This window comes from Pongo pygmaeus, chromosome 6, assembly GCF_028885625.2.
Source record: "Pongo pygmaeus isolate AG05252 chromosome 6, NHGRI_mPonPyg2-v2.0_pri, whole genome shotgun sequence".
Taxonomy (NCBI): Eukaryota; Metazoa; Chordata; class Mammalia; order Primates; family Hominidae; genus Pongo; species Pongo pygmaeus.
This window is the reverse complement of record NC_072379.2, coordinates 48,839,710-48,853,351: the sequence shown is the minus strand read 5'-3', so window position 1 is coordinate 48,853,351 and position 13,642 is coordinate 48,839,710. Positions and strand designations below refer to the sequence as shown.

General features: G+C 38.7%; 1 protein-coding gene across 1 annotated transcript in view; it reads left to right on the top strand.

The window, feature by feature from the left end:
• GPR141 (G protein-coupled receptor 141) overlaps positions 1-13,642 on the top strand; it is a 228,263-nt gene that overhangs the window by 127,689 nt on the left and 86,932 nt on the right. Inside the window, exon 6 of the mRNA XM_054495680.1 lies at positions 9,365-9,494. The gene's annotated coding sequence lies outside the window, so the exon portion shown is untranslated. The remainder of the gene's footprint in view (positions 1-9,364; positions 9,495-13,642) is intronic.

Here is a 13,642-nt window from a genome sequence, read left to right as displayed (position 1 = left end):
GTCTGTTCATATCCTTTGCCCACTTTTTGATGGGGTTGTTTTTTCTTGTAAATTTGTTTGAGTTCCTTGTATATTCTGGATATTAGCCCTTTGTCAGATTAGTAGATTGCAAAGATTTTCGCCCATTCTGTAGGTTGCCTGTTTAGTCTGATGGTAGTTTCTTTTGCTGTGCAGAAGCTCTTTTGTTTAATTAGATCCCATTTGTCAATTTTGGCTTTTGTTGCCATTGCTTTTGGTGTTTTAGACATGAAGTCCTTGCCCACGCCTATGTCCTGAATGGTATTGCCTAGGTTTTCTTCTAGGGTTTTTATGGTTTTAGGTCTAATATTGAAGTCTTTAATCCATCTTGAATTAATTTTTGTACAAGGTGTAAGGAAGGGATCCAGTTTCAGCTCTCTACATATGGCTAGGCAGTTTTCCCAGCACCATTTATTAAATAGGGAATCCTTTCCCCGTTTCTTGTTTTTATCAGGTTTGTCAAAGATCAGATTACTGTAGATGTGTGGTATTATTTCTGAGAGCTCTGTTCTGTTTCATTGGTCTACATCTCTGTTTTGGTACCTGTATCATGCTGTTTTGGTTACTGTAGCCTTGTAGTATAGTTTGAAGTCAGGTAGCATGATGCCTCCACCTTTCTTCTTTTGGCTTAGGATTGACTTGGCAATGCGGGCTCTTTTTTGGTTCCATATGAAAGTTAAAGTGGTTTTTTCCAATTCTGTGAAAGAAAGTCATTGGTAGCTTGATGTGGATGGCATTGAATCTATAAATTACCTTGGGCAGTATGGCCATTTTCACAATATTGATTCTTCCTGTCCATAAGCATGGAATGTTCTTCCATTTGTTTGTATCCTCTTTTATTTCTTAGAGCAGTGGTTTGTAGTTCTCCTTGAAGAGGTCCTTCACATCCCTTGTAAGTTGAATTCCTAGGTATTTTATTCTCTTTGAAGCAATTGTGAATGGGAGTTCACTCATGATTTGGCTCTCTGTTTGTTATTGGTGTATAAGAATGCTTGTGCTTTTTGCACATTGATTTTGTATCCTGAGACTTTGCTGAAGTTGCTTATCAGCCTAAGGAGATTTTGGGCTGAGACGATGGAGTTTTCTAAATATACAATCATGTCATCTGCAGACAGGGACAATTTGACTTCCTCTTTGCCTAACTGAGTCCCTTTCTTTCTTTCTCCTGCCTGATAGCCCTGGCCAGAACTTCCAACACTATGTTGAATAGGAGTGGTGAGAGAGGGCATCCCTGTCTTGTGCCAGTTTTCAAAGGAAATGCATCAAGTTTTTGCCAATTCAGTATGAAATTGGCTGTGGGTTTGTCTTAGCTCTTATTATTTTGAGATACGTCCCATCAATACCTAATTTATTGAGAGTTTTTAGCATGAAGGGCTGTTGAATTTTGTCAAAGGCCTTTTCTGCATCTATTGAGATAATCATGTGGTTTTTGTTTTTGTTTCTGTTTACATGCTGGATTACGTTTATTGATTTGCATATATTGAGCCAGCCTTGAGTCCCAGGGATGAAGACCACTTGATCATGGACAACCACCCCTCTATACTCCGCTTCTATTTTCAACTCATCATGTGTTGCTTAACAATGGAAATACATTCTGGGAAATGCTGTCATTAGGCGATTTTATCATTGTGTAAATGTCATAGAGTGTACAGTTCTTATTTAAATCTAGATAGTAGAGCCTAATATGCACATAGGCTACATGGTATGGCCTATTGCTCCTAGGCTACAAACCTATACCGCATGTTACTGTACTAAATCTTGTAGGCAGTTGCAACACAATGGCAAGTATTTGTGCATCTAAACATAGAAAGAGTATAGTAAACGTGGTGTTATAATCTTATGGGACCACCATCATACATGTGATCCATTGTTGACCAAATTATCATTATGCAGTGTATGACTGTAAGGGATATCATGAAGTATTTGTTTTTTTTTTGCATCTGGCTTAGTTTATTTAGCATGGTGTCTTTCAGATTCATCCATGTTCTTACAAATGGCAGGATTTCCTTCTTTATAAGGTTGACTAACATTCCACTGTGTGTATATACCACATAATCTTTATTTCTTTCTCTGTTTGTGGACATTTAGGTTGCTTTCATGTCTTGGCTATTGTGAATAATGCTGCAATGAACATGGGAGTGAAGACATATCTTTAAAATTCCAATTTTAATACCTTTTGATATATACCCAGAAGTGGAATTGCTGGATCTGGTGGATTCTTTCTTAACATGATAAAATCTACTTCTATCTGAACTCAAAATCCTGAATCCTACTTAATGGAGAAACAATGGAATCCTTCCTTTAAAATCAGCTTCCTGATTATTGACAGTAAATACTATTGACAGTAAATACCATTGACAGTATTTACTGTCAATAATCACTTCTATTATTTTGTCAAATAAGTATATAGTCAAAAAATGAAACAAGAGGTAGATTGTTATAGGCTGAAATGTGTCCTCCAGAAATTCCTGTTGAATTCCTAACTCCCTGTACGTCAGAATGTTACTGCCTTTGAAGATAGGTTTAGTAAATGGGCTAATTCAGTTTTAAAATGAGGTCATCAGGATGAGCCCTAATCTAATATAACTTTTGTCCTCATAAAAAGAGATTAGGACACAGAGAATCACAGAGGTAAGACCAGATGGAGACAGCTCTCTACAGGCCAAGGAAAGAGGCGTCAGAAGAAACCAACCCTGCTGACACCTTGACCTTAAACTTCTAGCCTCCAGAGTGAAACAATAAATTTCCATTGCTTAAGCCACGCAGTCTTTGGTACTTTGTTATGGCAGTCTTAGTGAACTAATAGATAGATGTATAAATATTGGAAAAGAATAGGTAAACTTTATTATGTACAGATGACATAATTGTATACCCAAGCATCCACCGCAAAAAGGGAACAAATAGCAGCACTTTAGAAGACATAGTAAAAGAAAAGAAGCTGTTTTCTGAAGCAAAAATAAAAGAAAATAAAAATTTCTTGTGTTTTTTTTTTGTCTGTCTTAACTGCAGACAACATAACCCAATTGTGCTAGTTTAAAGAGAAAATACATGATGTATTAGTGTGTTGAGCTGCTTTAACTATATACCATAGACTGAGTGGCTTGTAAACAGCAGACATTTATTCCTCACAGTTCTGGAGGCATGCAAGTCCAAAATCAAGGTGCTGGCTGATTCAGTGTGTGCTGAGGGCCCACTTCTTGGTTCATAGACTGCTGTCTTCTTGCAGTGTACTCACATGGTAAAAGGGGCAATCAAGCTCTCTGGGGCTTTACACAGGCACTAATCCCATTCTTGAGGGCTCTACTTTCTTGACCTAATCCCCTCCCAAAGCTACCATCTCCAAGTACCATCACATTGGGATTAGGTTTCAACATCAAGATTTGGAGGGGACACATTCAGTCAATTGCACATGGCATTAAGTAGCTTACAAAATGTCCACAAGGGAAAGGGAACTGGTATTAGAAGCAACACATCGTGAAGTAATACAGCAAGGCAAAATGCACAAATACACCAAGAGACCTGGTGCCAGTGGAAACCCCACTGTGGCCACTGAGCACATTACACATCCACATACAAAATCTAAGAGCACATCCACATACGAAAACCAGGAAGAATATGAGTAGCAAATTGAGTCTTCTTTCTGCAAATGGTCATAAGGGAAAAGTTTGTATAACTTCTTGCCTGCCCTTTCCACATTCCCTTTATATTGTACAAATCTTTATAGAGTCAGGTAAACCAAACCTCCATTCCTGTTCATTTGAGCCCTTGGAGTCCTGCAATGTATGGAATTACTGGAGTCTTCTGTTAGTTTTAACCACTACACATGATGGTATTAGGAGGCACCCTAGAGAATCTCCATGTTCTAGAATATTCATCTCAGTTCCCATTATGTAGCTGGAAACCCACTTTTTCATATTTGGGATCAATCATGTCAGCTAAATGCCACAGTAAGCATGTATTTTACCGGATTTTCCAATGTCGTAGGAGAACTAAATGGCCAGTTGCATTCTTAACTTCCGTTTGATGGAACCATTGTTGTGTTGCCTGGTGGAAGCATTAGTCTCTTGGGTACTAAGACTGCTGAACCAACACAGCTCAAAGTTTTGATAATAGGAAGCAAAATTTTTCATAGTGTCATATCATTCTGTGCCATATTAAAAAGAGACACTTCAGCTTCTATCCCTAGGTTTTCAGACTCCTCCTATAGTTCAGTGATAAAAGAAGCAGCATCACATATCGGCTGCTGGTTCAGGGTATATTCTGTACCTATTGGCTAGTATCCCAAACTCACAGGCTTTTTTAAAACTTAGTTGAGGCTACATCTTAGATTCCCATAGGTCGTTCTACCCTTCTATAATGTCGATCTCTGGATAATGGATTACACAGTGAGATTAGTGAATCCCATGAGCATCAGTCTATTGCATTTACTTCTTTTGCCTAAAATGTGATCCTTGGTTAGAAGCCATGTATCATTATGATGAATAAGGATTTTGTTAAGTCCATGGATGGTATTGCTAGAGGAATTGCAGGCAACAGAGTATAACAAAAATAGGTTTCTATTTGAATGTGATATATCACTGCCCATTACATAATGAAAGGGATCCAATTCTGTTGATCTGCCACCAGGTGCAATCTGGTTCCCCTGGGCTATGGGGCTATATTTGGGAATTAGTGTTGGTCTCCCCTGCTGGTTGACTTGAAGTTAGGTTAGACTTGGTGAGGGGAAGTACATGTTGTGAAACTCACATGGAATCTCCTTCCCTGCCTCCTCTTGTCACCTCTTCATTAGCCCATTGTGATGAATTGTGTATCTGGAGAAAGAGGCTGACTGACATTCATAGAGCATGTCTTCTTGCTCACTTTCTTATCTAGAATCTCTTTTATGGACACCTCCTGAGGAGTGTTCTCTAGGATGCAAATATACTCATACTCTTCTAGCATTCTGAGAGGCACCTGCACAAACCTCTTCTCCAAACCTTGTTATTCATCTTCAAATCTTGTTCCTTCTGAACCTTTGATTGTTTGCCAAATCACCAGCGTCAACACAGGAGCATAAATATCTGGCGACCTGTCCTTTCAGGGAAAGGGCTTAAAGAGATATACTGCTTGGAGGTGTGAGTACTGTGAGGATTCCTGAGTCATTAGGGATAGCCCTGAGATGAGAGTAATTCTTCAGTAGTCCACTGGGGCCAGCACATAGTGCAGTGCTTAACTGTTTTTGGCCTTGGTAAGGGGGTTGCAGGATGATCCCTATGGAGCTGTAGATATGGGAGAAGAGTGAAGAGGCCATGTGGCAGGAGTAGGCACATTGGGAGTGCTCACCAGCTGCTCAGGCAATGTACTTGTGCTTTCAGGATCTCCTCAAACTCAGTCTCATATAGAACACTTCCTCTTGAGGGTAGAATGCTGCTGGGCACACCCAGCCTAATGGTGTGTGAATCTAAATAAATTAGACAGTCACTTGCTGTCCACGGTAAGAAGTTCAGTCTACCAGGGCTACCAACTATGTCTTAACCCCAAAATACAAAAATGGAGTCCCATTATTTAACCTTCCAGTGTAGTTAGACACAGCCAGCCCACTCCATGATCCTTGTATACCTAGTGCCACATCAAAGTAGTCTATCACAGATGCCACTTACTCTCCCAGAGATGATCCTTGACATAACTATTTTATCACTTTGAGTTATGGAATATGATGTCCCACCCATTAATGCTAACTCTTTAACCCAAACTGAGTCAGAGAGCTGATTCTAAATTCCAATTGCCTTGATGGTCTGTTGCCTGCAAACTTTTTTGGAGGGGGTTCTAGTTATTGCAGGAAACAGGATATCAGGTAGATTAATCATAAAGAATTTTTTTAACAGAATTTCGGCAAGAATCAGGGAAACTATTTTGGTTACTTCACAGGCAGGATTGATGCAGATGGATCCACTGTTTGTTTAGTGGAAACCTTGAAGCTGCCACCTCCTCCTCAGTACTTGTGATAATGGCACCTCTGCTGCAGATGCCCATGGAAATTCCATCTCCCTGAGTCTAGATGTCATCTCACACTGCTCACTTCTGCCTTCTAAGTCTTGCATGAACATTTCTGTTTGGTGGAAGGACCTCCAGCTTTACCTCCTCTGTGGTGGAGGAGGATGTGTGAGAAGTGGTGGAAGTAGGTGTCAAACTGCAGTAACTGCCCACCAAGAAATAAATATGTGCCTTTATTATAAATACCTATACGAAGAAAATGCAAATGCTCATCAGTGAACTAAAAGAAGATGCAAACAGAAAAAGATATACTGTGAACTCAGATAGGAATAGTCACTATCATAGAGATGTAAATTATCTTTAAAGTATACATGTAATGTGATCACAGTAAATACTTTAAAAACTACTATAGCTAGGGAAGATGATCCTGAATTTCAAATGGAAAAAAATAAATAAGCAAGAAGAGAAATAAAATTTTTGAGTAAAAAGCAGGCACTGAAGTTGATTTATCCTCACCAAACACTAAAACATATACTAACACTATAACAAGTAACTGATTAATTAAAATAGCCTGGTAATGTCAACATGAATAGAACCAAATAAATGTCTAGAAATAGGACCAAGCATATGTAAATATATATATATATTTATATATAAATATAAGTTACATTTAAGTTCTAGAGGAAACTACGTGAGAAGTAGAAATGGTCCTTTCAATTAGGACATAAAACTCAGAAAGCGTGATATAAAAGATTCATAAATATCGTGCCTAAAAATCAACATTTCTCTATAGCAAAAATATCATAAGCAAAGTCAAAAGTCATACAGCAAACTGGGAAAATTATTTGCAACTTATTGAAAAAAACAAAGGGCAAATTTTCTTAAAATAGAAAATATATACTAAATCAATAAGAATAAAAGCCGCCAGTAATTCAATAGAAGAGAGGGTGAAGAACTGACAGTTTACAGGTGGGCAAACATGAAAGGCTTTAAAAAAGGTAGTCAGCATCATTCATGGTAATAAAATATAAACTAACACTCCATTGAAGTTGTCTTTTTCTCCTATCATATTGGCAAAACCAAAAGAGTTTGGCAGCACACATTATTGACAGGTGTGGGGAAATATCCCTTTGATGCGGGTGTAAGGGAGACAAATAGGAATGAATTCTCTACAGTATAAGATGGCAATAATTTTTCAAAATAACCATCCTTGGGTTGGAGGAGTGAGAGAAGCAGAAAAGATAACTATTGGGTACTGGGCTTAATACCTTGGTGATGAAATAATGTGTACAGCAAACCCCTGTGACACATGTTTACATATGTAACCTTCACATATATCCCCGAACCTAAAATAAACGTTAAAAAAACCCCAAAATAACCACTCCTCCATTTGTAGGAATTTATCTCATATATATATATATCCACACATAGGCAAAACGATCAGAGAACAAGGTTATCTACTGAAGAATTTTAATAAGAATTTGCAGTAACCTAAGGTTGGAGACATAGCTTTCTGTTAATAGTCTACTTCAATAATTTGTAGCCCATGCTTACAATGGAAAACAATGCAACTGTAGGAAAAGATGGCAGAACTACTTTGTGTCCTAATATTGAACAATTTCCAAGATTATTAAGTAAAAAGTAACATGCATGACATTGTATGTAGTATGTTTCTATGCTTCCATGTATGGAAAGGAAGTGGGGGGAGTAGGGAAATAGAAAAGAATACTTCTTGAATGAGAAACAAGAAACTGATGATACTATTGGCCTCTGAGGAGGAAGAGAGAGGGGTGAGAGATTGTCACTCTACTATATGCTTTGAATTTTGAATCATGTAACTATATTATCTATTAAATTCACTTTAAAACTATAAAAATACAGTTTTCTATATTTGTAAAAAGTATACAATTTTGTATATTTGTGTGTGTGTGTATGTGTGTGTTTATTTTGTCTCAAATTACCCACCTATGAAAGTGACAACTGGAAATTTAGAAATACACGGATTCTTAAAATAAGATAGTCATATGATATTTAACCTTTAAAAATGTCTTCTTTAATACTTCAAGAAGGAAAAATGTTAGATGTGTCAAAAATATTGCAAATCAAAACAAAAGAATCTGTCTAAACCCAGACAGTATTTTTCACACCATTTTTGAGATCACTTCAATTTGACAGGCTGGTGCACAGCAAGATGAACTGAAATGCAAAACCTCAACTATGCCAAGGATATTAGTCCAAGGATATTAGTCCATTTCATTTCAGAGTACACCACCTCTGTACTTATAAATGACTTCTTTTGACATGCTTCTTTTGAATGACATCAGTATTAAAACTTCTGACGTATTCTTTCACCTTTTACATTCTATTTCAAATACATTCAGTGTTTTTTTGTTTTGTTTTGTTTTCAATGTTCAGAAACTCATATGTAGTTCGATACAACTAAGGGTATGAATCTGTTACTGGAAAGCGCTCCCAATCCAGATCCCAAGAGAGGGTTCTTGGATCTTGCTCAAGAAAGAACTCGAGGGGAGTCCATAGAGTAAAGTGAAAGCAAGTTTAAGAAAGCAAAGGAATGAAAGAATGGCTAGTTCATAGGCAAAGCATCCCTGAGGGCTACTGATGGCCCATTTTTATGGGCAACAAGAGGTGGATTACTCATGAGTTTTCCAGGAAAGGAGTGGGCAATTCCCTGGAACTGAGGGTCCCCCCTCCGGCTTATAGGCCATACAAGGTAACTTCCTGATATTGCCATGACATTTATAAATCTTCCTGGTGCTGGTGTGAGTGTCTCTTAGCATGCTAATGTATTACGTGGCCATCTTGGTTTTGGTGGGTTTGGGCCGGCTTCTTTACGCAACCTGTTTTATCAGCGAGGTCTTTATTATCTGTATCTTGTGTCGACCTCCTATCTCATCCTATGACATAGAATGTCTAACCTCCTGGGAATGCAGCCCAGTAGGTTTCAGCCTTATTTTACCCAGCCCCTATTCAAGATGGAATTGCCCTGGTTCAAACACCTCTGACAGATGGATTCATTCCTTTTCTGCTGTAGAAATACAATCTTTTCAAATAATCAAGTAGAATCTATCCTACCATGTGGTGAATATAAAATTTGAATTTCTGAGGAAAAAAAATGGACTCATACGTATAGAAATATACTGTATATAGAAATCATATATATTTTAAGCAACCAGTATGTAGTTATCATTTTAGCTTCCTCAATAACTATCTTATAACAGAGGCATTGCTCTGTGAATACATTCGTTCACTCATTCACTCTACAAATACTTAGTGAACCCTTACTTTGTGCTAAGGCCACCTGCTGAGCCCAGTTTCTTTTTTTTTCTTTCTTTTTTTTTTTTTTTGCTTTCAGAATCCATTTTTATTATGATGAAGGAACAAAGAAGCAACAGCCCAGGAGAGAATTCTAAGAATAGAACTAAAAGAAGAAGTGTGTGTTTTCGCAGATTCCTATCAGGAGGATGTATGACTCTTTAATGCTGGTAAGAATTCTTGCCTTTACTCTTCCCCAGGTAACTACCCACTTAAGAACCTTACCAACTTCTGGGGGCTGGGCATGGTGGCTCACGCCTGTGATCCCAGCACTTTGGGAGACTGAGGCGGGCGGATCACCTGAGGTTAGGAGTTCTAGACCAGCCTGACCAACATGGAGAAGCCTCATCTCTACTAAAAATACAAGATTAGCCTGGTGTGGTGGCGCATGCCTGTAGTCCCAGCTATTCGGGGGGCTGAGGCCCAGTTTCGAGTTTCAGTAAAACCTTCATGCCTTCTTTATTCATTTTATAATTTCTGAAAGAAGCTCATAACTCTATGCTAAGTGTGTTTTAATGAAGAAAAAATACTGAATTATTTCAATAAATTCCAAAAAAGCAGCTAAATAGCATCACAAAGGAATGATTTCTCATACAAGTCAGATGGAGAATAAATCAGTTAGACTAAATTTGTTTTAAAGTCAGCCATCCAATTTCATAAGGATACAATCTAAAATATATAATATTTTCAAAAGTTTCAATTCCACTAAACTGTTTTTTATTGAGGATGTTCTAAAAAAGTAGAGCCTTTGTTCTTTCATTATTGTATTGCGAGAGCCTAGAATAGTGTCTGGAATACGGTAAGTCATGTTAAAAGAAAATCTTCAGCTGAATTAAATTTAAAGGGGTTTAATTGAGCAATGAATGATTCTCAAATTGAGCAGCCCCCAGAATCACAGCAGATTCAGAGAGACTCCAGCGCAGCCACGTGGTGGAAGAAGATTTATGGACAGCCAAAGGAAAGTGATGTACAGAAAACGGAAGTGAGGTACAGAAACAACTGGATTGTTTACAGCTCTGTGTTTGCCTTATTTGAACATGGTTTCAACAGTTGGCTACATTTGATTGGCCAAAACTCAGTGATTGGCACAGGTGTGGGCCATGGTTGGTTTACACCTTCACTTGTTATAGTTCACAATGTACAGAAAAACCTTCAGGCCGAACTTAAATATGTAAGGAGGCAGCTTTAGGCTAAACTTGATTTAACAGTAGTGAATTGTTTTTTCAGTAAATGAGTGAAGGAATAGATGCCTGTTCCGTTTGTACTAGGTCTGGGGATTCAAATATAAATAGTACACAGTTCCTTCTCTCAAAGATATCAGTGTTACATACTAATGTGGTGCACTAATGTGGTGCAGTGTGGTAATTGCTATAGGAATAAGCTCGAAGAAACAAATAATTTTACTCAAAAGGAAGGTGAGGTTACAAAGAATGAGATATTTGAACTGAGTCATGAGAAACGAATAAAAGTCTTCTCTTTGGACAGGCAGGGGAGCATACATTTTGGAAACCTGAGTAAAGTCTGTAGTTAAATTGGAAAATAGTAAATAATCAGGTCTGGCAAGTAGGAAAGTTGTGGTCAGAAGTGTGGAGTGATTGGAGACAAACAGTTAGATTTAGTACATACAAAGAGAGCCAGGGTTTTAGTTTTCACCTAGAGGCACTGGAATTTATTCTGTAGGCAAAAGAGTTAGGAGAATGTACACACAAAATTATGTATAACAGATTCTGTCAGATCTTATACTTAATATGAGGGAAACCTTTTTGTGTTGTTATTGCTGTATCTATTCAGCTCTTTTAACTATAGTTACCCTAAACTGATTGTGCTAACCTGGTGATTGGAATTGGTAATCAATAGGAATGAAAGCCTCATTTGTCTCAATTGAAAAAGCCTAAAGAGAGTGGCAGCTAACATTTGGGCAAAGAGACAACACCTGGTTCTGACAAGATGGAGCGATCTTAAATTGTTTCACAGTGTGATTGCCTCCTGTACCAATTCTATTTGTTCTTATTAGTGAAACATGATCAGGACATTTATTGTCAAAGACTTCACCAGTGTGTAAATAGGTCCACCTCACATACACTGGTGAGCCTCCCCAAATTGCTCCTGGGGATAATATCACTATTGTAAAACCTAAAATCAGTGTTTGAGATAGTTTGTAGACCCTGCACTTGATGTGCCAGCTGACACTACCAAGCCAGTAATCTGGCTCATCCAATTCTACAATCCCACCCAGGAAAAGAAAACAGCAAGAAAAACTTACTTTGACCCTCTATGATTCCATCTCCTACCAGACCAATCAGCACCCCCCACTTCCCGAGCCCCTACCTGCCAAAAACTCTTATCTCTGGCCGGGTGCGGTGGCTCACGCCTGTAATCCCAGCACTTTGGGAGGTTGAGGCGGGTGGATGCAGAGGTCAGGAGATGGAGACCATCCTGGCTAACACGGTGAAACCCCGTCTCTACGAAAAATACAAAAAAAAATTAGCTGGGCATGGTGGCAGGCACCTGTAGTCCCAGGTACTCAGGAGGCTGAGGCAGGAGAATGACGTGAACCCTGGAGGCAGTGCTTGCAGTGAGCCGAGATGGCGCCACTGCACTCTAGCCTGGGCTACAGAGTGAGACTCCGTCTCAAAAAAAAAACCAAAAAACGAAAAACAAAAAAAACAACTCCTATTCCTGAATGCTTGGGAAGACTGATTTGAGTAATAATAAAACTCCCATCTTCCACACAGCCAGCTCTGTGTGAATTACTTTTTCTCCATCATAATTCCCCTTTCTTGACAAATTGACTCTGCCTAGGCATTGGGCAAGGTGAACCCTTTGGGCGGTTACGGGAGTAATACGGTTTGGCTCTGTGTCCTCACCCAAATCTCATCTTGAATTGTTATCCAAATCATAATCCTCAGATGTTGAGGGAGGGACCTGGTAGGAGGAGACTGGATCATGAGGGCCATTTCCCCTCATGCTGTTCTCAGAATAGTCAGTAAGTTCTCCCAAGATCTGATGGTTTTATACATGGCAATTTCTCTCTTCTCTCTCTCTCTCTCTCTGTCTCTCTCTCTCTCTCTGTCTCTCTCTCTCTCTCTCCCTCCCTCTCTCTCTCTCTCTCACCACCATGTCAGACGTGCTTGCTTCCCCTTTGCCTTCCATCATGATTGTAAGTTTCCTGAGTCCTCCTAGCCGTGCTTCCTGTTAAGCCTTACAAGGAGCAAGACGAAACAGAAATTGTGATAATATCTGTCATAAGTAAAGTTACCTACTAAATACAAAGACTCTCAAACTAAAACAAATGTTAAAACAGGGAAATCAGAACCAACTTAAAAGTAAAATTTAGATATTAGGAAGCCACGAACAGACTCAAGGAAGACAATAGAAATATTAAAAGCATATTTAAGGCAAAAATTTAAAAATTAAACACAACAATTTAATATTACTCTATATTAGCAAAAGGAACATTTCATAGTGAAAATAAACTCATAAAATATTGGGCTCCAAATTTTTGAGTATTGAAATGTATAATGCCTAACTAAATAGAAATTGGCTACAATATTTCTTACAGCTGAGAAAAATCAAAGCTTTAATTTCCAACTCAGCTAACCTACCACATAAAATTCTTGAAAACTACCCATATGTGTGCATATCAATACCTCATCTGTGTTTATTTCAGAGTGGTGGCATTGTATATTACTATTTTCTTCACTATAGTATTATGAATTTTCCAAAATATCCAAAGGAAATATGTACTTGTAGCCACAAAACAGGTTAGTTGCTCTCTGCATGAAGAGTCCAGCTAACAAAAGTGAGGTCTTGGGAAGTCAGTGTGAATTGGCCGTAGATTTCCTGCCCCCAGACCTTGGTGTTTTCTCTTTTAGGAAGTTAGCACAAATTGGCCTTACATTCCCTGTCTCCAGACCCTGTTCTCCTGCCTTATTGGTACAAGAAAAGGAATTTATTTCTGAAGCTAGCTTGGGGGAAGTTCACCCTGCTTTGAATGTGCCCCTTTGCTTTTGGAACAAAAAGTGGGCACTTGTATTAGTTAAGGAATGAAGTAAGCAAGGGCAGGGGGTCTTCTGATACCCAGAAGTTATCAACTAGGCAGTTGAGTTGGCATCTTTCTGGGCAGGAGTCAGTTGTTGAAGTAGCCAAGTGGGCATGCCTAAAGCATGCATCTGGAGGTGGGAGCTCCGTGGGGACATGCTTTGATCTGCAAATAGACTGTCAGCTCTAGAGGAGAGATCCAGAGCACAGAGATGAGCTTGCCCTCTAGGGAATGTCTGGTGAGGGAGAGGTGAGAGGTTATTTTGCATTTCAGAAA